The sequence below is a fragment of the Neophocaena asiaeorientalis genome, unplaced genomic scaffold (genome assembly GCF_003031525.2).
Source record: "Neophocaena asiaeorientalis asiaeorientalis breed wild unplaced genomic scaffold, Neophocaena_asiaeorientalis_V1.1 scaffold55, whole genome shotgun sequence".
NCBI classification, from domain to species: Eukaryota; Metazoa; Chordata; class Mammalia; order Artiodactyla; family Phocoenidae; genus Neophocaena; species Neophocaena asiaeorientalis.
In genome coordinates, this window is record NW_020175684.1 from 8,175,742 (window position 1) to 8,202,977 (window position 27,236).

Below are 27,236 nucleotides of genomic sequence, written 5' to 3' on the forward strand. Positions count from 1 at the left end.
GCAGGGGGCAAAAAAGACAATTTGATAAGTGGAGGGAGGATGATTCTGATCTCTCAAAAAAGTGAGAACTATGGTTACTGATGATTTTCTGAGGAAAGGTGGAGAAGTGGTAAAGCCTAGTTCACAGATGGCCTGTCTTCTCACTATAAGTATCTGATATGTAGTAAAGAAACTCCCAAAAACTAACCAGCTCATTAAAACTCCCATGTCTACTGACTTATGTAGCAACAAGCTCAAGCTCTATCATCAGAATGAACTGGAAATTTTAAGGAAACTGGAAACTTGGGAAGACCACAGATGACTGAGGCCACAAGGAAATCACTTACCTTTATCTCTCATGGAAAATGAAAAATTTTCTACAAAGTTGATATAAAAACGGAATTTGACTTCTTGGTCTACGATTTATGATTCCTACATGAGTGCCTTTTGAATGCAGTAGTCCATCTCACGAGTTCTGGGAAGAATGTGTTTGACAGAAAATTTGCTTATCTGACCAAAAGGGCTATTGAAATGAAATATGAGACAAAATAAACATTAAAAAAACACACAAACATGAATCTGGATCCTAAGAAAAACCACAGCTAATATATAACAAAATGGCAATATGGCTGATTTGAATCAATCTCTTGGTGGAATAATAATGTTGAGCTTCTGAGCAATCAAAGCTAAAGGCTCTCTGCTTTCATCCACCAATGATGTTTTCACAATAAATAATGAGACAATCTTCTCTTCATATACGTAACATTAGTGAGCTTGACCTAGATATGATACAGATCTAACTAGAGCTGTATTTCTTTTTCCATGTTTCTTAGTGATTTTTGGAGGCATAATAAACTATATTCGAAGAATGGTTGAAGAAACCAGGCAGAGTTTAAACAAATAAATTGGGCTTATTTCTAAAATGTGTATAGTTTAGATGACTGCTCTCTGTGACTACAGACTTAGTGATCTTTCAGACTTTTGATGTCTTTTACACCTTCAGAACATCCTAAATACCTCTGACTTCTCACCTTAAAATGACAGAGTTTCAAACTTTAGTAGGAAAATGATACTGTGGGGCAGCAATTTTACTATGTACTGTGACTTTACATAAAACTATTCTTAAATATACTGGTATAATTATAGTAAGGCAGGAGTTTAATTATATTTGTGTTTTAAGTTAGAATAGTACAAAAATCTGTTTATAATTTTGCAAAACTATAATTAAAAAAAAGTGTTCTATTTAGTTTCTTTTTAGGTTCTGACAGAACACATGGTCAGAAAAGAGCAATGGTACCAAGCTGATTTCACTTGCAATTTATTTCTTTGGACTGGTACCATTCTCTTCAAGAAAACAGTTTAACAATTTTGCCAGAAAGTATTGACTGTTCTTTTAAGAAACTAGCTTATTTTTATTTTATGGTGACTATGATCCATTGTAACCAATAATCCAGCTACCTGATCCACACTGATGTGATTATGTAATCCGTGTTCTTTCTTTGCAGAGTAGAAATCTCAGATCTTAGAGAATGTCTTATCTTTAGCCAATGGAAAAGTCTCACAATATACACTTTGTCCATTACCTTTGATCATGGCTTTAGCTTATTTTTCCCAACTTGATGTTCCTTCCACTTCATATATTAAATGTCTAAAATCTCTTTGTGTTGTGTCTTTTTTGTAACTCAGCTTAAATCCTTTCTGAAGCAAGCTGGTGTATAAATAAATTAGACAGATAGATGATAGGCAAATAAATAGATAACAGATAATCTTGAATTTAGTCTTTATTAAACAGTAGAAATATAAAGATGTGTGGTGCAGTGGAAAGACTAATAAACTACTTCACAGGAGAACTCATGCTTGGTTCCCATTCCACCCTAAACTAGCACTGATAATTTGGAAAAGTCATTACTTTCTATAAACTTCAATGTTCTTATTTGTCAGTAGGGAGAGTGGTTGGATAATGTGCAAATCCATTCCAACTTTTATATTATGGGACTGAAAAATACCACCAGAAATTTTGTAGAAAGTTCTCATGCAGAAGCATGCCACTGATAATTACTACCATGTAAACATTATTGCTATATCTACTGCAATGAAGAAGTTTTCTTAGGTGGAGAATGGAGTTATCAGATGAGCAGGAAAAGTGCTTCATAATAGAACTGCAGAACATTCATTAGTCTGAACAGTCTTATCAAAGTCATGGGACAAAGGGTAGAATTGAGTCTTCAGTCTGATTTTAAGCTACTCCAGGTATGGAAAGGTGGGTGACAAATCAGTGATGAAATCCAACAGAAATAATAAGAGAAACCTTAGAAGCAGCTAATTACCTCTAAAGATTACTACTTCAAAAATGAAAGTTTTGGTTGTTTTTTTAAAAAATACAAGCAATCCATCTTTAATTTGCAGTGTTTAATGTAAATTTTCATATTTAATTATTTCTTAAAATTTGGTGGATTTTTTTCACCCATTTATAGAATTCCAAACTTTAAGACTTAAGGAAGTCAAAGATGCCAGCAAGTGACCTTATCTAATATATTGCTCCCATCTGTAAATTCTTAGGCCAAAGCTTCCAAGGCCACTTTAGGATAAGATGGTAATAAGTTTTGTTTAAATTAAAGGAGCCAGTGCACCCATACCCCATTTGTGAGTGTTGGCTACTAATAGCTCACAGATGCACCCTTTTGAGAATAGCCCTAGGTTGATAAAAGCCACTTCATCTATCTGGAAAATATCTGGGAGGTTAGGCTCTTGGCCAGGGGGTAGCAGCCAGCAAAGATGGAAAGATAATATGGACAAAAACGGTTAGACTCCAGAGATGAGGAAACTGAGGCAATGAAGAAGTTAGGTAATGGCCTAAAGTCACATTGGTAGTAAGTGACAGAGCTGAACTTTGAACCTAGGCATTTGGGTATCAAAATTCACACTCTAGCCTATGTATCAGAGAACATCATATGCTTCTTGAGTGTCAGTTTCCTGGTATTCATCTGTTACAGACTGAATGTGTTCTCCTAAAATTCGTATGTTGAAATCCTACCCCTCAGTGTGATGGTATTAGGAAGTGGGACATTTGGGAAGTAAGTCACCGACTGGAGCCCTCATACATGGGATTAGTGCCCGTATAAAAGAAACCCCAAGAGCTCCCTTGCCCCGTCTGCCATATGAGAACACAGAGAGAAGACTGCAGTCTACAATCTGGAAAAGGGTTCTCACCAGGACACACTCATGTTGACACCCTGATCTTTGACTTTCAGCCTGCAGAACTGTGAGAAATTTCTGTTGTTTATAAGCCACTCTGTTAATAGTACTTTTCTCTAATAGCCCAAACAGACTAAGATAACTTCTAACATTTCTTCAGCATTTATAAGCATGTGAAAACCATAGCATATTTGTCTTTTGTGTAGATTGACTGTACTTGCTTTCATGCATTCAACTTCATTTGAAATCCTAAAGATTGTGATGCTGGCTTACTAATTAAAAAGTCTTCATTCTCAGGATTTGTGAGCTGACATAAGTCCTCTTCTTTAATGTTGATGCAATGAAGAGAAATAATATTGATAATCTTAAGGGAATATATGTAAAATTATTTCTCTTGGTGTTAATTTTTTAGAAACTGCAGATAAAGGAATAAATATTAAACTACAGCAGTATTGATAGTTTGTATCATCAATTTGTCTGTCATTTTTATCAATTTTTTAATCCATTTCTCCTCAAACACATTTTTCTTTCTGAAATGCAACAAATTTTTATGTCCCTAAAGACTTTATTCTCTTTTAAACAATAATGAGGAGAGGAGAAGGGGTTCAATTTATCAAGCTTCTAATATCCCATTTAGTAAATATTGATAAACACAAGATTAGCATTGCACATTCTTTAATCAAGTAAAATGGATCTATCTCCACTTACTAACTAGAAAAATCATTTAAACTTGCTGTTCCTCAGTTTTTCCATCTGAAAAATGAAGAAGATAATAGGACCATCTCATAGGGTTGCTGCAATGATTAATTAAGATAAAATATATAAAACACTTGCCTGGCAGAAGAAAGCAAAATATGTTAACTATTACGCCTTTCAACTTTCCCTCCCTCCATGCCTTCTTCTCTCTCTTCTCTTTCTCTCTCTCTCTCTCTCTCTCTCGTTTTTTTTTTTTTTTTTTTTTTTTTTTTTTTTTTTTTTCGGTACACAGGCCTCTCACTGTTGTGGCCTCTCCTGTTGCGGGGCACAGGCTCCGCACGCGCAGGCTCAGTGGCCATGGCTCATGGGCCCAGCCGCTCCGCGGCATGTGAGACCTTCCCGGACCGGGGCACGAACCCGTGTCCCCTGCATCGGCAGGCGGACTCCCAACCACTGCACCACCAGGGAAGCCCTCTTTCTTGTTTTTTATATAGGAATGGGGAGTCTCCATGTAAAACTGGATGATCTAACAAGGAAGAATTTATGTAAAATAAGTTAGCCAAGTCACAGTATTCAAATTTTAATTTCCTTGAGTAAGTACTATAGCTAATAAAATCAACATTTTTCCCAATTAAGATGAAAGCATTCTAGCAACTATGCAGTTTTATAAAGGGTCCCAGCATTACTTTGAATTGAATAATTCCATCTAAATTACAATAAAGGTTCAGCATTCTAAGCATCAGCAGAAGTTATAGCCAGGAGGATCCTACTGCTTCTACCATCAAAGAAGCTACATTTTCATCCCTCCTCCTTAAGAGGTAGCCTCTGCTAAGATTCCTATCAATTTAAAATGGTGTGAGGTACAAACTATTGGATGTAAGATAGGATACAATGATGTATTGTACAACACAAGGAATGTAGCCAAGGGTTTCCCTGGTGGCTCAGTGGTTGGGAGTCCGCCTGCCGATGCGGGGGACGTGGGTTCGTGCCCTGGTCCGGGAGGATCCCACATGCCGCGGAGCGGCTGGACCCGTGAGCCATGTCCGCTGGGCCTGCGCGTCCGGAGCCTGTGCTCCGCAATGAATTAAATTAAAAATAAAATGTTAGATTTTATTTAAGTAGTACACTTGGAAATGAAGTGAAAAAGAAAAAGGACTGGAGGGAGTCAGCAAAAAAATTAAGAGCCTGAGACATTCCCTGTTCTTAAGGCATAGATTTCATGAGGAATAAGAATTCCAAGAAGTTAAAAAAGAATATTATAAAACTGTTACCTACTAAAATCCATTAAAATGTATTAGGACATTTGCTCCATTCACAGAGAAAACAGCATATAAAAATCCCTTTACATTTTAAGATTTTTCTTCTTTGTTTTTTACTCCTATCCTATTCTCTGCCATGTTATGGTCTGCTTTTTTTTTTCTTTTTGCTACCTTTAAAAAGTATGTGAATTGTTCAGAGTGAAAAGTATTTATATGGTCATCAGCAGTAAACTAAGATTGAAAACATCATAAACCAATGTCAAGAACTTTTCCCTGCTGCTTTGCTCCTTTTTTTCTTTTTGAAATAAAGTTACCAGTCCTATAAAATTATGGTAATCAACCATATTTGTTGGAATTAAGTAGATATCTCATGACAGTTCACAGCAGCCCTGTTACCTTTGATTGGATGACCTCATTCCCAACATGAAATATCAAGAAAAGAGTTCTCAGCTCCTTCAAGATTGTGTGGAAAACCACTCAGAGAAACCAGGAAGATAGAAACCTCACCTATGTGGATACCACTTCAAGATCTCATGTGAATTTTCCAATTTAGTAGATTGGAAAACTACAGAAAAACCTAGCTGTAGGGACTGTGGAATCATCACTGACCTTTGAAGTATGGGCTGCAGGCCTAGTTCTGGTTGTGAGAGTAGAAGGACACATATATATTTGTGTGTGTGTGTGTGTGTGTGTGTGTGTGTGTGTGTGTGAAGTATATTTGGGACAGGACTAGTGGAGTCTGGGTCCATCATCATCCTCAAAAGTTCACAGACCTCCATTTTAGACCTTTCTTCAACCTGATGTTCTCAAGGCAGTGGATTTTAAGCCTCCAGCAGACTCCATCTAGAAAACACCCTCAGTAATTACCGACTTAACAACTACTGCACATCCGTTCTGGACTTTAATGTGTAAGACCCAAATGCCCAGGAAGCTTGGCTATCTTACACTGTTGTTGATTTAATTGTTTGCTGTTTCAATACTCCTGTTTGCCAACAAATATCATAGGAACATTACCGCTGTCACAGTTGGGCCATCAGAGGATGATGGAATGTCATTCTCCTAAGTCACAGGATGGCTCAGGTAAGAACTATTCTAAACACACAAGCACTGAACAGCATTTCCTTAGAGGATTACCTGGATGAGCATAAGGTTATCCAGATAAGCCTGTTTCTGCTTATATCTCTAAGAAATACAGTTTTTCCTCCCTCAGCTTAAAGAGGGCACTGACAACTCTATTATTTCTATAATATATATTAAAAGTGGCATAAATGAAAGCAGGTTCAAGCAGTTTAAAATCTATCACAAAAAGAGCATGAAAGTATAGAGGAATCATTCAACCCTACATTGCAAGAACTTCATATTTTAAAACATTGATGATAAAGCTGGGTGTATGCTCCCTTAGTGGAAAACAGTCCAGTGAGGCTCATGTCAGATGAAAATTATATTTCTTTACTTAGTTCTCATAGACATATTTGACTGATGATTTAAACTAACGAGGAGGTGGCAAAACTTCACTTTGCACTTGCAAATGGAGCAGAGAAACACATGATTCACTAGGAATATGGATTTAATAGCTGTGAACATAAACTATATCACGATAAAGGTCAGAATTGTGTTTTCTCTTCCCATAGCAAATAGAATGAAAGTATCAGTAAAGGTATCCCTTTGAAATTCCTAGATCATACCATAAATAGGAAGAAACCTTGGCAACAAACATTATCTTTGTAAAAAGTCATCGCCTTTACAATGGTGTGCTAGTTTCTGCTTTATAACAAAGTGAATCAGCTTTACATATACATATATCCCCATATCTCATCCCTCTTGCATCTCCCTCACACTATACTCTATTAAAGATGTTAAAAAATAATAATTTAACTTCTATATGTTTACATTTGTTTGCTGTTGCTTTGGAAATTGTTGCTTTGACTGTTGTTCTTTTTTTTTTTTTAATTTGGAAGAATTGTACGAGTGGTTTGGCTATTTATCATAAAAAAAAAAATTGACTCTTCTAAAAAAAAAAATAGTCAGCCTCTTTCCTGACTCTAGAACCAAAAAAGGATTAATGTTATTTATATGATACCTAGTTTACATTCGAAGAGAACTTTCAGCCTGTAAAAGTTTTTCTTTAACATTGTCAGCATATGTTGTATGAAGATAATGTAAAATTTAAAAAGAAAACACGTCCAAATTTGTCCTGGTTTATTTCTATTAACGAATTTGTTAAGTGTTTCTAACTTTCTCTGCTGAATGTGTTATAAAGAGAAGTCTTCGGAACCTAGAAGGTTGGGATGACACAAAATAAAACTACAATCTACAGAACTTCAATAATTATCACACTTTGTCCTTAGCAAGAATCTGAAATAATTAGAAACATCATTTACAGATTGTCTTAACAACTGAAAATGTGAAACAGAAAGGTTGAGCCAGGAAGAGACCTTCAAGATGGTGGAAGAGTAAGACGTGGAGATCACCTTCCTCCCCACAAATACATCAGAAATACATCTACATGTGGAACAGCTCCTACAGAACACCTACTGAACGCAGGCAGAAGACCTCAGACCTCCTAAAAGGCAAGAAACTCCCCATGTACCTGGGTAGGGCAAAAGAAAAAGAAAAAACAGGGACAAAAGAATAGGGACGGGACCTGCACCAGTGGGAGGGAGCTGTGAAGGAGGAAAAGTTTCCATTCACTAGGAAGCCCCTTCACAGGCGGAGACTGCAGGTGGCGGAGAGGGGAAGCTTCGGGGCCACGGAGGAGACCACAGCAACAGGGGTGCGGAGGGCAAAGGGGAGAGATTCCTGCACAGAGGATCGGTGCCGACCAGTACTCACCAGCCCGAGAGGCTTGTCTGCTCACCTGCCGGGGCGGGCGTGGCTGGGAGCTGAGGCTCGGGCTTCGTTCAGAGCGCAGGGAGAGGACTGGGGTTGGCAGCGTGAACACAGCCTGCAGGGGATTAGTGCACCACGGCGAGCCAGGAGGGAGTCCGGGAAAATGTCTGGAGCTGCCGAAGAGGCAAGAGACCATTGATTCGGGGCGCGCGAGGCAAGGGGATTAAGAGCACCGCCTAAACGAGCTCCAGAGATGAGCGCAAGCTGCGGCTACCAGCGCGGACCCCAGAGACGGGCATGAGATGCTAAGGCTGCTGCTGCCGCCACCGAGAAGCCTGTGTGCGAGCAGGTCACTCTCCACACTGCCCCTCCCGGGAGCCTGTGCAGCCAGCCACTGCCAGGGTCCCGTGATCCAGGGACACATTCCCAGGGAGAACACACAGCGCGCCACAGGCTGGTGCAACGTCATGCTGGCCTCTGCCGCTGCAGGCTCGCCCCGCATCCGTACCCCCGCCCTGAGTGAGCCAGAGCCCCCGAATCAGCTGCTCCTTTAACCCCCTCCTGTCTGGGGTGGGGGAACATATGGCCTCAGGTGACCTACACGCAGAGGCGGGGCCAAATCCAAAGCTGTACCCCGGGAGCTGTGGGAACAAAGAAGAGAGACGGAAATCTCTCCCAGCAGCCTCAGGAGCAGAGGATTAAATCTCCACAATCAACTTGATGTACCCTGCATGTGTGGAACACCTGAGCAGACAAAAATCACCCCAATATTTAGATGGCAGACTTTGGGAGAACTGTAGACTTGGGTTTTGCTCTATGTGACTGACTGGTTTTAGGTATATCTTAGTTTAGTATTTAGAGTTTATTATCATTGGTAGATTTGTTTATTGATTGGATTTCTCTCTTACTTTTCTTTATATATATATATATAACTTCAGACCTAGGGACACACACAGGCTGAAAGTGAGGGGAATGGAAAAAGATATTCCATGCAAATGGAAATCAAAAGAAAACTGGAGTAGCAATTCTCATATCAGACAAGAGACTTTAAAATAAAGACTATTACAAGACACAAAGAAGTACACTACATAATGATCAAAGGCTCAATTCAAGAAGAAGATATAACAATTGAAAGTATTTATGCACCCAGCATAGGAGCAACTCAATACATAGGGCAAATGCTAACAACCATAAAAGGGGAAATCGACAGTAACACAATCATAGTAGGGAATTTTAACACCTCACTTTCACCAATGGACAGATCATCCAAAATGAAAATAAGTAAGAAAACACAAGCTTTAAATGATACATTAAACAAGATGGACTCATTGATATTTATAGGACATGCCATCCCAGAACAACAGAATACACATTTTTCTCAAGTGCTCATGGAACATCCTCCAGGATAGATCATACCTTGGGTCACAAATCAAGCCTTGGTAAATTTAAGAAAATTGAAATCATATCAAGTATCTTTTCTGACCACAATGCTATGAGACTAGATATGAATTACAGGAAAAATCCTGCAAAAAATGCAAACACATGGGGGCTAAACAATACACACCTTAATAACCAAGAGATCACTGAAGAAATCAAAGAGGAAATAAAACATACCTAGAAACCAATGACAATGAAAACACTATGACCCAAAACCTATGGGATGCAGCAAAAGCAGTTCTAAGAGGGAAGTTTATAGCAATACAATCCTACCTCAAGGAAGAAGAAACATCTCAAATCAAAAATGTAGTCTTACACCTAGAGCAATTAGAGATAGAAGAACGAAAACCCCCACAAAGTTAGCAGAATAAAATAAATCATGCAGATCAGATCAGAAATAAATGAATAAGAAATGAAGGAAACGATAGCAAAGATCAATAAAACTGAAAGCTGTTTCTTTGAGAAGATAAACAAAATTGATAAAACATTAGCCAGACTCATCAAGAAAAAAAGGGAGAAGACTCAAATCAATAGAATTAGAAATGAAAAAAAAAAAAAAAAAAAACTGACACTGCAGAAGTACAATGGATCATGAGAGATTACTGCAAGCATGTATATGCCAATAAAATGGACAACCTGGAAAAAATGGGCAAATTCTTAGTAAAGGTCAACTTTCCGAGACTGAACCAGGAAGAAATGGAAGATATAAATAGACCAATCACAAACACTGAAATTGAGACTGTGATTAAAAGTCTTCCAACAAACCAAAGCCCAGGACCAGATGGCTTCACAGGCGAATTCTATCAAACATTTAGAGAAGAACTAGCACCTATCCTTCTCAAACTCTTCCAAAATATAGCAGAGGGAGAAACAGTCCCAAACTCTTTCTATGAGACCACCATCACCCTGATAACAAAACCAGACAAAGATGTCACAAAGAAAGAAAACTATAGGGTAATATCACTGATGAACATAGATACAACAATCCTCAACAAAATACTAGCAAACAGAATCCAAAAGCACATTAAAAGGATCATACACCGTGATCAAGTGGGGTTTATCCCAGGAACGCAAGGATTCTTCAATACACACAAATCAATCAATGTGATAAACCATATTAACAAATTAAAGGAGAAACATCATATGATCATCTTAATAGATGTATAAAAAGCTTTCAACAAAATTCAACACCCATTTATGATAAAAAACCTTCAGAAAGTAGGCATAGAGGGAACATTCCTCAACATAATAAAGGCCATATATGACAAACCCACAACCAACATCATTCTCAATGGTGAAAACTGAAACCATTTCCTCTAAGATCAGGAACAAGACAAGGTTGTGCACTCTCACCACTATTACTCAAGATAGTTTTGGAAGTTTTAACCACAGCAATCAGAGAAGAAAAAGAAATAAATGGAATCCAAATTGGAAAAGAAGAAGTAAAGCTGGCACTGTTTGCAGATGACATGATACTATACATAGAGAATCCTAAAGATGCTACCAGAAAACTAGTAGAGCTAATCAATGAATTTGGTAAAGTAGCAGGATACAAAATGAATGCACAGAAATCTCTTGCATTCCTATACACTAACGATGAAAAATCTGAAAGGGAATTTAAGGAAACACTCCCATTTACCACTGCAACAAAAAATAATAAAATACCTAGGAATAAACCTACCTAAGCAGACAAAAGCCTGTATGCAGAAAATTATAAGACACTGATGAAAGAAATTAAAGATGATGATAACAGATGGAGAGATATACCATGTTCTAGCATTTGAAGAATCAACATTGTGAAAATGACTGCACTACCCAAAGCAATCTACAGATTCAATGCACTCCCTATCAAACTACCAATGGCATCTTTCAGAGAACTAGAACAAAAAATTTCACAATTTGTATGCAAACACAGAAGACCCCGAATAGCCAAAGCAATCTTGAGAAAGAAAAGCGGAGCTGGAGGAATCAGGCTCTCTGCCTTCAGACTATAGTAAAAAGCTACAGTAATCAAGACAGTATGGTACTGGCACAAAAATAGATATATAGATCAACGGAATAGGATAGAAAGCCCAGAGATAAACCCACACACATATGGTCACCTTAGTTTTGATAAAGGATGCAAGAATATACAATGGATAAAAGACAGCCTCTTCAATAAGTGGTGCAAAGAAAACTGGACAGCTACATGTAAAAGAATGAAATTAGAACACTCCCTAACACCATACACAAAAATCAACTCAAAATCGATTAAAATCTAAATGTAAGTCCAGACACTATAAAACTCTTAGAGGAATACTTAGACAAAACAGTCTATGACATAAATCTCAGCAAGATCCTTTTTGACCCACCTCCAGAGAAATGGAAGTAAAAACAAAAATAAACAAATGGGACCTAATAAAACTTAAAAGTTTTTGCACAGCAAAGGAAACAAGACGAAAAGGCAACCCTCAGAATGGGAGAAAATATTTGCAAATGAAGCAACTGACAAAGGATTAATCTCCAAAATTTATAAGCAGCTCAATATCAAAAAAACAAACAACCCAATCCAGAAATGGGCAGAAGACCTAAATTGGCATTTCTGCCAAGAAGATATACAGATTGCCAACAATCACGAGAAAGGATGCTCAACATCACTAATCATTAGAGAAATGTAAATCAAAACTACAGTGAGATATTGTCTCACACCAGTCAGAATGGCCATCATCAAAAAATCTACAAACAATAAATGTGGAGAGGGTGTGGAGAAAAGGGAACCCTCTTGCACTGTTGGTGGGAATGTAAATTAATACAGCCACTATGGAGAATAGTATGGAGGTTCCTTAGAAAACTAAAAATAGAACTACCATACGACCCACCAATCCCACTACTGGGCATATACCCTGAGAAAACCATAATTAAAAATCAGTCACGTACCACAATGTTCATTGCAGCTCTATTTACAATAGCCAGGACATGGAAGCAACCTAAGTGTCCACTGACAGATGAATGGGTAAAGAGGATGTGCCACATATATACAATGGAATATTACTCAGCCATAAAAAGAAATGATATTGAGTTATTTGTAGTGAGGTGGATGGATCTGGAGACTGTCGTACAGAGTAAAGTCAGAAAGAGAAAAATAAATACTGTATGCTAACACATATATATGGAATCTAAAAAAAAAAAGATTTTGAAGAACCTAGGGTTAGGAAAGGAGTAAAGACGCAGATGTAGAGAATGGACTTGAGGGCACGGGGAGGGGGGAAGGGTAAGCTGGGTGAAGTGAGAGAGTGGCATGGACATATATACACTATCAAATGTAAAATTGATAGCTAGTGGGAAGGAGCCGCATAGCACAGGGAGATCAGCTTGGTGCTTTGTGACCATCTAGAGGTGTGGGATAGGGAGGGTGGGAGGGAAGCTCAAGAGGGAGGAGATATGGGGATATATGTATATGTATAGCTGATTCACATTGTTATAAAGCAGAAACTAACAGCATTGTAAAGCAATTATATTCCAATAAAGATGTTTAAAAAAAAGGTTTAGCAAATTATGCCAAAAAATAAGCTGTTTTAAAACTCTTTTATTTGCATCATATAAAATCACACATTTAATTAAGTTAAATAAATAGAAAGAAAAATGAGCTAGGATTTTGCTTCACTAATCTTAAAAGTCAGCCACTTGAGCATAACCAAGCTTAGAAGTTTAATCAGCACATGTGCTTGATTGGTTTCTCCTGACCTGAAGACCAACATAATTAAGAAAATATGAAATCCATCTCAATATTTCTTCTCCTGTATTATAAGCTTGAATGAAAAAATAAAACCTGAAGAAAGATGAGACAAACATCTCATCTGTTTTTGAAAAATGAGCTATTATTCCCCTCAGAACTTAGACACTTTCTGTTTTAAGTATCTGAAGATATTTCAGAAAATAATTATCCAAACATCAGCTAAATGGAATGCATTCATTAACAGAAGGCAGTTGATCGTGTCTCGGTTCATACTGACTAGTAAAAAAAAAAAAGGCAGAAGTGCATCAACATATAAGCCGGAATGTATTATCCTTGACTGTGTCTTAATTTAATTAACATGATTTTCTTCAGCAATCTCAAACCCTAATCTTCAGAGTCATAGGACTTCAGGAAACACTAAATTTCTTGCTTTGTTTCCACCATTTTCCTAACTCATGGGATAAATTGCACTGTTTATCCTAGTGCTCAGACTTTAAAAGGTTAAGATTTTTGATTCCTTATTGATTCTCCTGCTCCCTTTGTATCTTGCTTCTCCATTCTCTCGGTATAGTTCTAGTATTCACCCTTTCTTCTTCCCACGAACCAAGTCGTATTTCTCAATTTCCACATCCAGCCATTTTGGATTCATTTCAGATATTAAAAGGGCTTGCTAAGATTTTACTATGAACCGTGGTTTTTCTTTTTACTTTAACGTCTCAGTCACACCTCTGAAGAGAACCCCCAAGTGCCCTGCCTTAACATTTAAAAATGGTAAACATCATTCTCTCTAAACCATTTCATGTGACTTTATTTCATGCAGAATCCCCTTTACATTTTTGTCTTTCTTATGATCTTTCATGTTCTTTCAAGGGAATCTAGTCTTTGCTTTGTTCTCCCTTCTTTTTCCCCTTCCCATTTTTTAATTCGGCTTGCCCTTAGGTCATGTTCAAAATAGTTTTTTCTGTTTTTCTCTGTTTCTTTCCCACCTAAGTCCCAAGTCAACTCCCATCAACTGCAGGAAAACAATGTAAATAGTGTAAGAATTTATTGCTCCTCTCAAAGGGACAGCAGTGCAATCTTTCCACCTATGGTGTAATGTACAGCAACTATTGAAAGATACATTAACTTGGTGCCTGGAAAGAGCAGTTGAACATTAGTGTCAGAGTCAGCAAAGATGAACATAGCCTGGGCTGTTACTGCCTTGACTCTGTGACCCTGAGTAACTTAAAAACACCTATACCTTTCAGCTAGTCCATACTTAAACTGCGGTAATCATGTCACATTGCTCTTCTGTAAGGTAGTTTGAAGCGTTAACTGAAATAAGGCATGGGAAAGCAATTTGTTGATCATAAACACTATACAAACACAAGGTATTATGCTTATTTTATTATTTGCTTTGTTTCTTTAAATTGTAAGCTCAAATCCAGCAGGGACCTTCTTTTGTTAGCTCTAGAATAGCCCCTAGCAAATTCAGAGACCAAATTCAATAAATACGCAGTCATGGAAGTTAGCAGATGTTAAAGAAAATCATTTAAATCGTTCCTCTCATTATGAAAATACACATTTCTGTAAAATTACAGTGGCAATGGTTAGGAAACAACAAAGAATGGCTTGATATATCTATGTTTAGAAACTAAGGCTGAGAAGCCTTCTTTGGAGGTACCAGAGTGGTATTGTGTGTAAGTACGAAGCAAGGGGGAAAAGCGATGATGCTGTCATACACTTCTGGCCTCATTACTCTGAAGAACTTTCTTTTCCTTAATGCATGTATGCAACTCCCTGAAAGTTAATGAAAGTGGTGTGTGCCCAATGAGGGGACAAGAGAGCTAAGATTAAAAACCAATACCAATGATGCACATTTAATGAACTGGTCTTATAGCTTCATGCACTACTTCTTTAAAACTCTGACTTTTTTTTTTTTAAAGCACATTAGCGGTGTCTATTTAGGGCCTAGAAGAAGTTCAAGTGGAAGAAAATACTTGTCTGAAAATTAAAGAGTAAGTCGTTTCCACTGCAAACAAAAGCTTCCGGCTCGGAGCCGTTTTTTTGAAAATTCACAATTGTGATGATTGTTGGAGAAATGTGGGGATGTGAGCAGTAATGGTTCTTCTGAGGCATTTTCCTGTGCACCAAGCATTTTGCTCACCCACATCTAGGCTATATTTTTGTGCTTTTTGTTGCATTTTTGTGTTTGGAGAGTTTATCAAGCATCATCGCTGGCTGAGGTTTTAGTTGATTACAATATCATTTGTTTTTTCCTCCACTGTCATTTTGAATCTTTCTCCTAATTGGAAATTTCCACTCACTATGGCATCATCCAACATTGGCATAAAAGAGGATAAGATCCCAACTCCCATATTGTACAGTATTATAGTACTCTACCCCATTTCAAAAGCTTCTCATGGAGAAGAACCATCATCTGATCTCTTTTCGATGATTCAACATGTCATTGGGTCCTCTTTTCTCACAACCTACCTAGCATGTGGCTAGAAACATCACTTCACTCTAAAATTACATTAGACAAAATTAGGAATATGAATAAGGTATTGGAGAGTCGATTATCTATACTTATGTTATCTAATTTTTTAGATTAGCTATTTCATGGTTCTTCCTCAATTTCCTTAGATACTTGAGAGATGAATGCCATTGTGTTCACATCAAAAAATAATTTTAAAAAATATTAATGTTAGCTTCCATGAGGTGATGATTCTCTAAAGCAGTTTTTCTTAAAGTTTGGTCTTGGACCACCAACATCAGATTTATCTGGGTGCTTTCAAGAAGATATTGTTTCATGGTTACCAATTCTGGAATTCTATTAAGTAGACAAGAAGGGAGTTTAAATACTTTACTTTTGTCTAGCTGTAACTGGTAAGTACCATATAAAGAAATAAACATTCATGAAATACATGAAAATCATTGGGTACCAAAACTTGTTAATCTGTATTCTATGTGAGTATTGGAAAGAACATTGACTGTGATGGAATTTATACCCATGCTTTTGCCTTACGGGTTGCCACATATATAGTGAACATTAAATTTTAAATAATTACATAAGCAATTTTTTTCCATTGAAATGGTGCCAGGAATCAAATGATTTAATATCAAATTTGAAAGTATTGCTCCTCCATATGGAGTAAGTTCCATAAAAATAGCTTAGTATTGGTTCCCAAATACACTTTGTACATTAATTCTGTTAAAATCATGTTAATTATTTTTCTAGCATGACATGTTCTGCCAAGCCCATGCTGTTTTTTCTATCCAGATTCTTGCTGTTTCTCTCTTACAGCAAATGAGTAGCCTCTGAATTTTAACTCTTGGTGTTAAATCTTCTAGTGTTTTGGTCACCTGTGTCGATCAGTCATAAAGTCTTTGGTTTCAGGAATTGTTTTTAGCAGCTATAATTTTATCTCACTTTCAGAAACTTACTCTAAAATATTGGTCTTATTTTCATAAGTAGCATTAAAGTGCTTCTAGTGTGAATTTCTGTAATTTCACAGAAAATAGCAGAAAATGAAATAATTTTAGCTTTCATTACTTCAAATTTTATTATTTGTTTGGTTTGTGCCTGAATTTATTTTCAGTTCTCATAATAAGGACCAGGAGGGGTTGGCAGAGAGCTCAGGAAGAAAACGAGATAATTAAAAAAAAAAAAAATCATTTTAAGTGTGTTTGTTCTATCTTGCCTGTGAGCCTTTATGGTGTTTAGGCAATTTGATTAGGAGACTAATGACAGATGGAAACGAAGCTCTTCCTTAGTCTAATGCATTTGTTAGATGATTATCAAGTTCATTCAGTACTAAGTGCAAATTCATTGTCATCTTATTTCTAACCATCAACCTTTAACTGATGAAGCAAGCAATTTGACTCTACCTAAACTTATTGTGCTTCCACTGGAAAGATATGGGATGCACATGCCTCATATGAAACTTTTACAATAGAGAAAGAGATTTTAATTTAAAAAATAGTTTCCTTACCAGAGCTTACACTCTGTTCATTTTCAGGAATTGTTAACAAGATGACACAAGTATCGCATAAAATCGCTATGGTAGATGGTCTTTTGATTTTGCATTCAGATCAGACCTTCTATTTCCATTTGGAAATATCTGAACCATTCATGATGCACTTTTCTGTGACTGTTTCGAATAGAGACTCATAATAATATAACAAAGGACTTGAAATTGTTTTATGCTAATATTTTAACCTTGTGGAACTATACTTTCTCTTACTTTCTTTTTGAAATGCACAGCCTCATAGACATGCATAAATTTTACCTACTCGTTCTTAGCAAAAGAGAATGAGATTTCCACTGTAGTGGGGAGCTCTTAATAAACTAAGGAATTAAGGAAATAGTAGTCTCTGTAACAAACACTAGGAATGTAACCACTCTTATCTCCTCCTCCAGGAATTTTCCTCTGTTGATGTTTTATAAGTGGTTTGCTTCACAGTACAGATGTTTTTATAGATTAGCACCTGCATATTTATGCTCATTTTAATCTATATTTACATGACAGCTATCACTCTGAAGCCAAAGCTTTAGAATCATTAATTAGGATAATCTCAACTAGTAACATCAGGAAAGTTTGATAACAAAATTGTTCCAGAAACTCTTGGACACGGAGACTGGAGAAGTGAGTTTTTATATACAGTCCCTGCCTCTCAAGTAACAGTTATCAGTTTTAAACCAAAAAGTAGTAGATGTTGCAGAAGTTAGTCAAAATTAAAGGTTAAAACAGAGTCCCCATCCTAAATAATTTTGTAAACCAATCAGGAATTCATAGCTCATACAACACGTTCCATTTTAAGTGCTGAGTGTCAGTGGGTGCAGTTGGAGAAGGCTTCTTGCAGGAGTAGAGAGAATTCTACAAAGTGCTGAAAGATAAAAAATAGTTAAGTTCATAGAGAAAAAAGGAAGTGTTGTTTTAGACTGTAAACTCCGTGAGAGTAGAAAGTATATCCATTCACTATTATGTGCCAGGTACCTGCTACACAGGTTGGCTGAATTATTTGGAAGGAAGTTTGGGTAGAGCAGGAAGAAACTTATGGAGTGTGCAGGAAATGGCAAAAATTGACCTGTATTGAGTGGAGGGTGTATTCTGGAATGATTAATTTGGACGGTGGAGAAGGGGCATGACATAGACTATATTATAAATGCTGAAATAGCAATAAAGATGAATTATAAGTGATGATGCAGAAGTGATTACTGGGTGTGTTTTCAGTGAAATGCTGGGTTTATCTAGTTGTTTAGGAATGTGTGCCTTTGATTGCTTTTCTATTGACTAGCTGTATTGTAACTCAGTAGGGGCAGAAGTTAGGTTGTAAAAAACTGATGATGATGCAAATAAATTTTGATAAAATTGATTTGTGTTCTGTAGAGAAGATGAGCCCAAACATGAGATTTTATTATATTATAAAATATTAACCAGTATTGCATCTACTAACAACTTTAGTCTAGCATTCCTAATTTTATATATACACATACACACATATGTATACAGGTACATACGTAAATGAATACATGTACAGATATATGTATATGTGTATAGTCTGTTCTTCCTTGAACTACTTTTAACATCTTACTGGTTTCCTCAGTCATTAATTCCCTCACTTTGATGCTTCTTCGTTTTATATTTAAATGAGTTGTGATTTTGCCGTTTTGAAACTTTTACATTAGTAGCAGAATGTATTGTTTAGGGTAGAAGTTTGAAGTCTAGACACCAGTCAAGACTATTATAAGGAATTATTCTTCTCAGTACTCAAGGTATAAGGTTACGATTCTAAATTTGGTAACCACAGCATTCTGGAAAAGAGTAGAAAAATCTGAGATATTTTGAAAACAAAACCAGAATAGGATTTGGTGGTATGTTTATAGGGGAGGCAAAGGATATTTACCCTATAAAATGGAGGTTTAAATAACTTGTTACACTAGTCTCTTTCCTCTTGGAACATCCCTCCAATCTCGTTGTGCTGGGGAGAAATCTAGCCCAGATCTTGAAAGTTGCTTTGATAGTTTACAAATGAGGAGATAGACATTAATAAACCTGGAAAAAAAACCTCAGGAAAAGCAAACCAGGATAAAAACCCCAACAAAATGTGTTTTAAAAAGCTCTACCCCTTGTCAACAAATGCACTTTCAAATATACAAATTAACTTTTAAATATATAATAGTGATAGAAAGAATGCAAGCAACTTAAGTGTTCAGTGAAAATAAAAAGTAATGTAAATTATGGCATATTCATTCAATGAAGTATCATTTATTCATGAAGAAGTATTCTTGTGAAATTGGTATTTTTATAGTCTCTTATGGTTTAATCTATAGAGCAGGTTATTAAATTGCAGGTAAAATTTGACCTCAACTAAGTAAAACAAACAAAAATACAAAAGTATAGATCTACTGATTGAGATTCTTTTGTGTCAGGCCCAGGAATTTGTATTTATAAATTTCCTTCAGATAATTCCATTCAGCAATTGGGTTCTGGAACCATAAGTCAAATTCAAAAGTTTCTGAATTACAAGAATTTATTTAGGAATCGCTGTCTTCCTGCCTAGTGGAATATTTGCTATGCCAGTGTCAGAGAGCAACCTCGATGCTTTTAATAGGAAAACTCCGTGGAAAATTTTAATTTCTTAGACATTTATTCAGTAAATATTGTTGAGCATCCACGATGTGTCAAACATAGTGATAAGGCTTGCGGGTACATCAACAAACTAGATAAACATAAGTAACAATGATCTGTTTATTTAAATCATGTCACTAGAATGTAAATTACTGTAATGTAAGAACATTCTAGTGGCTTAAATTCCAACGTCTCAGTGTAAATCAATGAAGGGATCACTTTACATGTTCATGGTCCTTATCTCTTTTTATTTATTTATTTATTTATTTATTTATTTATTTATGGCCTCACACCGAGGCTTGCAGGATCTTAGTCCCCTGACCAGGGAATGAACCTGCGCCCTCTGCAGGGCAGTGAAAGTGTGGAGTCCTAACCACTGGACCGCCAGGGAATTCCCATGGTCTTTATCCAAAGGAATAACTTGTATGGTGGAGTAGCTTTTCTACATCCTTCCCAAGTATAGCAGTTTTAGCAACACTTAAATAATGCTGACTATGTGCCAGGCACTGTTCTAAACATGCATTTTATATGCATCAAGGTATTGAGAGACATCACATTATCACCGATTCAAAGATTACAGAAGAGTATTCTTCATCAGTCCCCTTAGTCACATCTCAGCTTCTTACTCACAGATAGGAATGCATGCCGAAGCCCTGGTTGTTTGACTCTACATGCCTTCTCCTTGGCTGTGCTGGGAAGACTTGACCTCTTTTCCACCATCTGTACTCCTCTTTCCTTCGGATTCTCTTTTCCAATCCACGCCCATATGTGAGGCTCTAAGCACTGGCCTTTTATCTTCACTATTGCATTATGAACTATTCAGCAGATCTTGAGGGAGGAATTAATATAGTGTTTTACAGAACCAGGCTTAGAATGTTTAAAGTTTCAGAACTAAACCCGAAGTCTGAATCATGGTTAACATCTATGTGTGATTACAAGTGATATTAACATACTTTTTATTTTTCTTAAAATATCGAATCCTGAGCCCCTCTGAGCTGGTGATAGAGCTATTAGATGATCAGAAACACATAAGAAGGTGCAAGTTATAAGTAAGATTCTAGTTACTAGCTTGGATGAAATGCTCGTAAGTGTTCATGATATTTTTTTCCCAAGGTAAAGAGAGAATTTTATTTATTTATTTATTTATTTATTTGGCGGTACGTGGGCCTCTCACTGTTGTGGCCTCTCCCGTTGCGGAGCACAGGCTCTGGACGCGCAGGCTCAGCGGCCATGGCTCACAGGCCCAGCCGCTCCGCGGCACGTGGGATCTTCCCGGATCGAGGCACGAACCCGTGTCCCTCTGCATCGGCAGGCAGACTCTCAACCACTGCGCCACCAGGGAAGCCCGAGAGAATTTTATTTTAAAAATTTCTTTTTTTTCCATGATCTTGTTATACTTTATAACCAACATATATATTACTTATAATATTACATGTATTAAATAAAATAAGTAAAGGAAAAGAAATGAAAAAACCCAAAATGCCTGTTTAAAAATCTGGATAGAATAAACAATACAATTGGATGATAACCTTAGCATATATTTGAAAATATACAAATTCTAAGGTATGAGTCAGTTACCTTTCCCCCCATTCTTTAAATCACCATGTTGTTGGTGCACTAGTTTTTCAGTAGAACTTCTACTTCTATCATCATAAATTTTGGTTGCACCAGGTTATTAATAGTTAAACAGGTTTCTTTACAGCTTGATGTATTATTTAAGGCACAGGCTAACTGGCAAAACTACAATGGCTTAAACAAGATATGCATGTATTCCTTTCTCATATTTTGTTTATATTGGGCAGAAGATCCAGGGAAGATAGGAGGCATTGGATTTCACCTCTGAGTCTAGATTAGCTGCTCAGTGTTTCCTCCTCCCTACAAGGGAAGCAGCTTCCTTTCTAGAGAAGTAATTCAAAAGGTGCACACATCACTTTCCCTCACATCCCATTAGTCACATGACCACAACCAGATGCAAAGCAGGCTGAGAATTGTAGTTTCTGGATGGGGCAGCGGGGATGAATGCTGCTCACAAAAGGTCAGGGGATTCTATAATTACAATGAGGGAGGAGAAAATGATATTGGAAGATCATTAACCATCTTTTTCCAAAGGTCTAAAAGCCTTAATACACTACAGTAAGTCCCCTGCATATGAATGAGTTCCCTTCCTAAAGCACATTCTTAAGTCCAATATGTTTGTAAGTCCAACAAAGTTAGCCTAGGTACCCAACTAACACAATCGGCTGTACAGTACTGTACTGCAGTAGGTTTATAATACATTTCACACAAATAATACATAAAAAAACAAACACAAAAAAAGAAAACATTTTAAATCTTACAGTACAGTACCTTGAAAAGTACAGTAGCATCAGCTACATCACCCCTGCTTTTACGCTTATTTCCAGACATCCTGGGCTTGAAATAAAGATACTGTACTACTGTACTCTATACAGTACTGTACAGTAAAATACACAGAAGCACAACCACTTGTAGAGGATGCACGCATATGATAATGTATGCCAGACACATGAACTAGCTTACGTGATTGGACATGCGAATGCATGTTCTCATCTTTGAAAGTTCTCAACTTGAAGGTTCGTGTGTAGGGGACTTAATGTAATGTGTAAGGTGAATATCCTGACAAGATGGTGGACTTGAGGTGGCCATGGAATGGGATTTGACATGCACAATTTCTTAAACTGATTTAAATTGTTTCTTTATGGTAGTTAGGTGTGGTGGGCCCGTGACATAGCCTGGGACACCAACCACACCTTAGCAGTGAATTCAGCATGCAGCCCTCCACATGCAAGTACCCACCCAGATAGAATGGCTTCCTAAGAATGTAAAAGGACAAAAGTCATTACCCATAGTGTCAAGGAATCATGTGGCCCTCAGTCTTCTAGGACAGATCTGGACCTGCTGTGAGGTTGCTTTTCTATATGTGAAGTAATAAGTACTGGCTAGGAAAGGTTTATCCCAGTCCTTTCAAACCCATGCACATGGACACATAAAATTGAATCCTCAAAAACAAACCCTTAAAAATGGAAAAAAGCGTTGGTTTACCTTTTGAAGTGAACAAAGTATGAATCAATGGTGCCAAATGCCCATCCTCCCCATATTCACACTGGCCAATCTTCATTCCAGGACACTGTCATAATTTGTAGGGTCTCCATCAAAGAGAACGTGACTGGTAAAATATGATAATAATAGCTCATTTAAGATTTTGGCAAGGTTGAATTGGGTTTCTGCCAAATGCCCCATCTAAAAGAATAGAATTAAGTCTCAGGGTATCATCTGGACAGAACAATATGGTTCTGCAAACTGGTGGAGCCCATGCTGTGGTTATATCTCAGGCCTCTGTTTTTTTTTAACATCTTTATTGGAGTATCATTGCTTTACAATGGTGTGTTAGTTTCTGCTTTATAACAAAGTGAATCAACTATACATATATATATATCCCCATATCTCCTCCCTCTTGTGTCTCCCTCTCACCCTCCCTATCCCACCCCTCTAGGTGGTCACAAAGCACCGAGCTGATCTCCCTGTGCTATGCGGCTGCTCCCCACTAGCTACCTATTTTATGTTTGGTAGTGTATATATGCCCATGCCACTCTCTCAGTTCGTCCCAGCTTACCCTTCCCTCCTCCCCGTGTCCTCAAGCCCATTCTCTATGACTGCATCTTTATTCCTGTCCTGTCCCTAGGTTCTTCAGAACCTTTTTTTTTTTTTTAGATTCCATATATATGTGTTAGCATATGGTATTCGTTTTTCTCTTTCTGACTTACTTCACTCTGTATGACAGACTCTAGGTCCATTCACCTCACTACAAATAACTCAATTTCATTTCTTTTTATGGCTGAGTAATATTCCATTGTATATATGTGCCACATCTTTTTTATCCCTTCATCTGTCAATGGATCAGGCCTCCTTTTCATGCACACTTCAAGCTCTTTAATGAGGAGTAGGTTGTACTCTTCACTAGTCTTCATAAAGTGTTTTTTTTTTCTCATTGTCCCTTATATCCATAAGAAATTTTGTGTGTGTGTGTTCTCAAAGGATTTACCTTGAATATAAAAGTAAAATAAAACTAGCAATTGAAATGTTTGTTTTTCAAATCGATGTGAATTTTTTTAAAATGAAGTATAGTTGATTTACAATGTTGTGTTAGTTTCAGTTGTACAGCAAAGTGACTCAGCTATATATGTATGTGTATATATATATATACATTTAATAATATATATATATTCTTTTAAAATATATATATTCTTTTTCAGATTCTTTTCCCTTATAGGTTATTACAAAATATTGAGTATAGTTCCCTGTGTTATACAGTAGGTCCTTATTAGTCATCTATTTTATATATAGTAGTGTATATATGTTAATCCCGAGCTCCTAATTTATCCCTTACCCCCTTCCCCTTTGGTATGTGACTCTGTTTCTGTTTTGCAAGGAAGTTCATTTGCATCATTTTTTAAGATTCCACATATAAGCGATATTGTATTATATTTGTCTTGGTCTGGCATACTTCACTTAGTATGATAATCCCTAGGTCCATCCATGTTGCTGAAAATGGCATTATTTCATTCTTTTTTATGGCTGAGATGTGAGATATATATATATATATATATATATATATATACACTCTGGAATATTACTAAGCCATGATATACTTTTGAGATGACCTATGACCAGTATGAGCTCACCACTTTTGCTATCTTATCAAATTCAAAGAGTACACATTTAATCAATGCAATGCTTGTTTCCCTTCCACAGTGACCAAGGTAAGATAATCACAAACATAATTTAAAGAAATGTCTTGTCCATATCTTAAAGAAATGCCTTGTACTAAACTCCAAGAAATATCAGGGAGTTGGGTTATGAGCAGTACTTTCTCACATCAGGTGTTCCTTCCATCAGTATTAAGAAGTGTGTTGAGTGTGGGCCTCTCCCTCAGCCAGCTGGCTCCAGGCTCTAAGGCTTTGGCGGCGGCTAGGGGCCTGGGTGCTTCCTGCTGTTCCCCGTGTCCCTGCTGTTCCGCTCAAAACATGCTTCACAGAGTTCATCCCTGCACACGCTTCCTCCCTATCAAACTCTTTTTTTTCCCCCCTTCCCCTCCTGTGATTCCGGGGAAGCCAAGGGGCTGCGGACGCAGGGAGAGAGAGGGGTTCAGCATTGTGCAAATGGGAGCCTTTGACGGGCGGTTTAAATTGTCTTTTAAAAAACACCCCGAGCTTTCCTAAGCAACCAGTACAGATGTTCTTTTTGGGCCACCAGTGACCCGGGTCTTTCCCAGCCCCTGCTTGGAAGCATACCTCAACACAGAACCACGGAGTGTCTGCAGCAGCAGCGCGGGGCCTCCGACTCGGTGGGCATTTGCACAGACGGGCTTCTGAGCATCGGGTTCAAGCACTTCCTGTTCGGTGGAGGCGTTCTTCAGAGTGGCAATACCTCCCGTGAACTTAGGGCAGGAAGCAATACTTCAGAATTGAGTGTGTGTAAATAGTTGCTTTGAGTTGCAATTGCTAGTTTCTTCTTGGCCTGAGGTCAGATCAAATTATATATGTATAAATATATATAAACAAGCACACATAATTGCATCCAGTGCAAACAAGTGCAGAGCATGAGTTATGAAACCCTCACGGAGCTTGGAGGCTGCTCATGGCTGTTACCCTGGCTGCACTGTGGAGACACCTGCACATTTGCACTTGACATTGAGAGTCGAAGGGCCGCGTGCTTCCCCATTATGTGGGCTGTAGTGATTTGTAGTTTCCAAAGATCTGTCCGCGTTTGCATTGCTAGATTTTCGAGGTAAGCACTTTTGGGTGGTTGTTTAGAAAAATCACGTCATGCCTAGAACCTGAAATTAAATCCACGAGAACCAATTGTTTGCGTTCTCGATCTTTCCGTTGCTCTACCCTTTTTAAGTTGTTAATCCTAATAATTTCAAAATGCACACACATTGAAGAAATGGACATTAAAATACTCTAAAATCTCAAAAAAAAAATGAGAAAGCTTACAGAAAATACTGTGTTTGTGGCCTACTTAATATTATAATATTGCTTCTTAAGCATGATAAACTATTATAGCATATAAATTAATACGTTTGGGTGAAAATGAATTTATAAACTTAATGACATCTCTATGCAAACTAACTTTCCTTTCCTCAAAGCTAACCAGTGATCTAAAAATGCTATCAAACACCATCTGATCTTGTATAAGATATCCAAATTTAGAGGGTCAGCTCAAAATCAGTTTGGGTTAATTCAAGTTATATTATAGAAACTAGAGAGCTGAAATAATTTTTTTAAAGAACTTTATATATCCTTAACACTTTGTGATTAAAATTCCCTTATGTTTTTTTCCCTTTTATTTATGATCCTTGGAAGTCCCCTGACTTCTTACTAAGAGATTTCTATAGCTTAATCATCTACAATTTAATGAATCATAAGATTTTAGAATATTCACTTAAGTAGTTTGGCATATATTCCTATTGGAATTATGCTTATAAAATTAGGAGTGAGAAGTGAGAGAGTAGCACTGACATATATACACTACCAAATGTAATATAGATAGCTAGTGGGAAGCAGCTGCATCACACAGGGAGATCAGCTCGGTGCTTTGTGACCACCTAGAGGGGTGGGGTAGGGAGGGTGTGAGGGAGACACAAGAGGGAGGGAGTATGGGGGGATATACATATAGCTGATGCACTTTATTGTACAGCAGAAACTGGCATAACATTGTAAAGCAATTATACTCCAATAAAGATGTTAAAAAAAATAAGAATAAAAACATCTTAAAAAAAAAAGAAAGAGAGCCTTGTAGAATCAGATAGAGGCAAGTTTGTTCTTTCTCATGCAACAACTGCCTATGATATTTAGAGTTACATTATATCAACTCGAAAACTGCCATTCTAAGCAGAAATTGCATGTTTTTTTTTCCCCCCACAGTCTCATGCTCCTGACCTGTGAAATGGGGACTTATAAATTATTCTTTTTAAGGCAAGTACGTTAAAGCTTTTCCTTTGCTAAGCAAATCAGGAATGAACAGTCCTATGAAAATGTAATTGCATAACAGTGAACCATCTTATTGTTTATCCCAGATTTCCTCATACCTGCTTATGTAAATTTTTGAAACAAGTCATTGAAAGGCATTACTCAATTGTTTGTCAGTGTGTTTCACAACTGACACATTTGTTGTTTCACAACAAATCTAAAGCGTGCCTTTTAGATCACGCTCATAAAGTACACTTAAAAGAAGTGTCCCAGAGCCTTCTCAAGTGTTTTGCTGTGACAGGAGAGTACTTTAATTATAGATTAAAAGAACTATCATGTTTCACTCAGCTAAGGCTGTCTTAATGTTCCTGGACTTAACAATCTCTCCTTTCTCCAATGAGGTATTTCACTCAGCTAGCTGTAGCAAAGCATTCATTTGTTGTTATAAATAAATTACTTTAAACTGAGTTCCTGACATTGCCCTAGAAAATTTCCTCCCCCCACCCCGTCCCCGCCCCCCCCC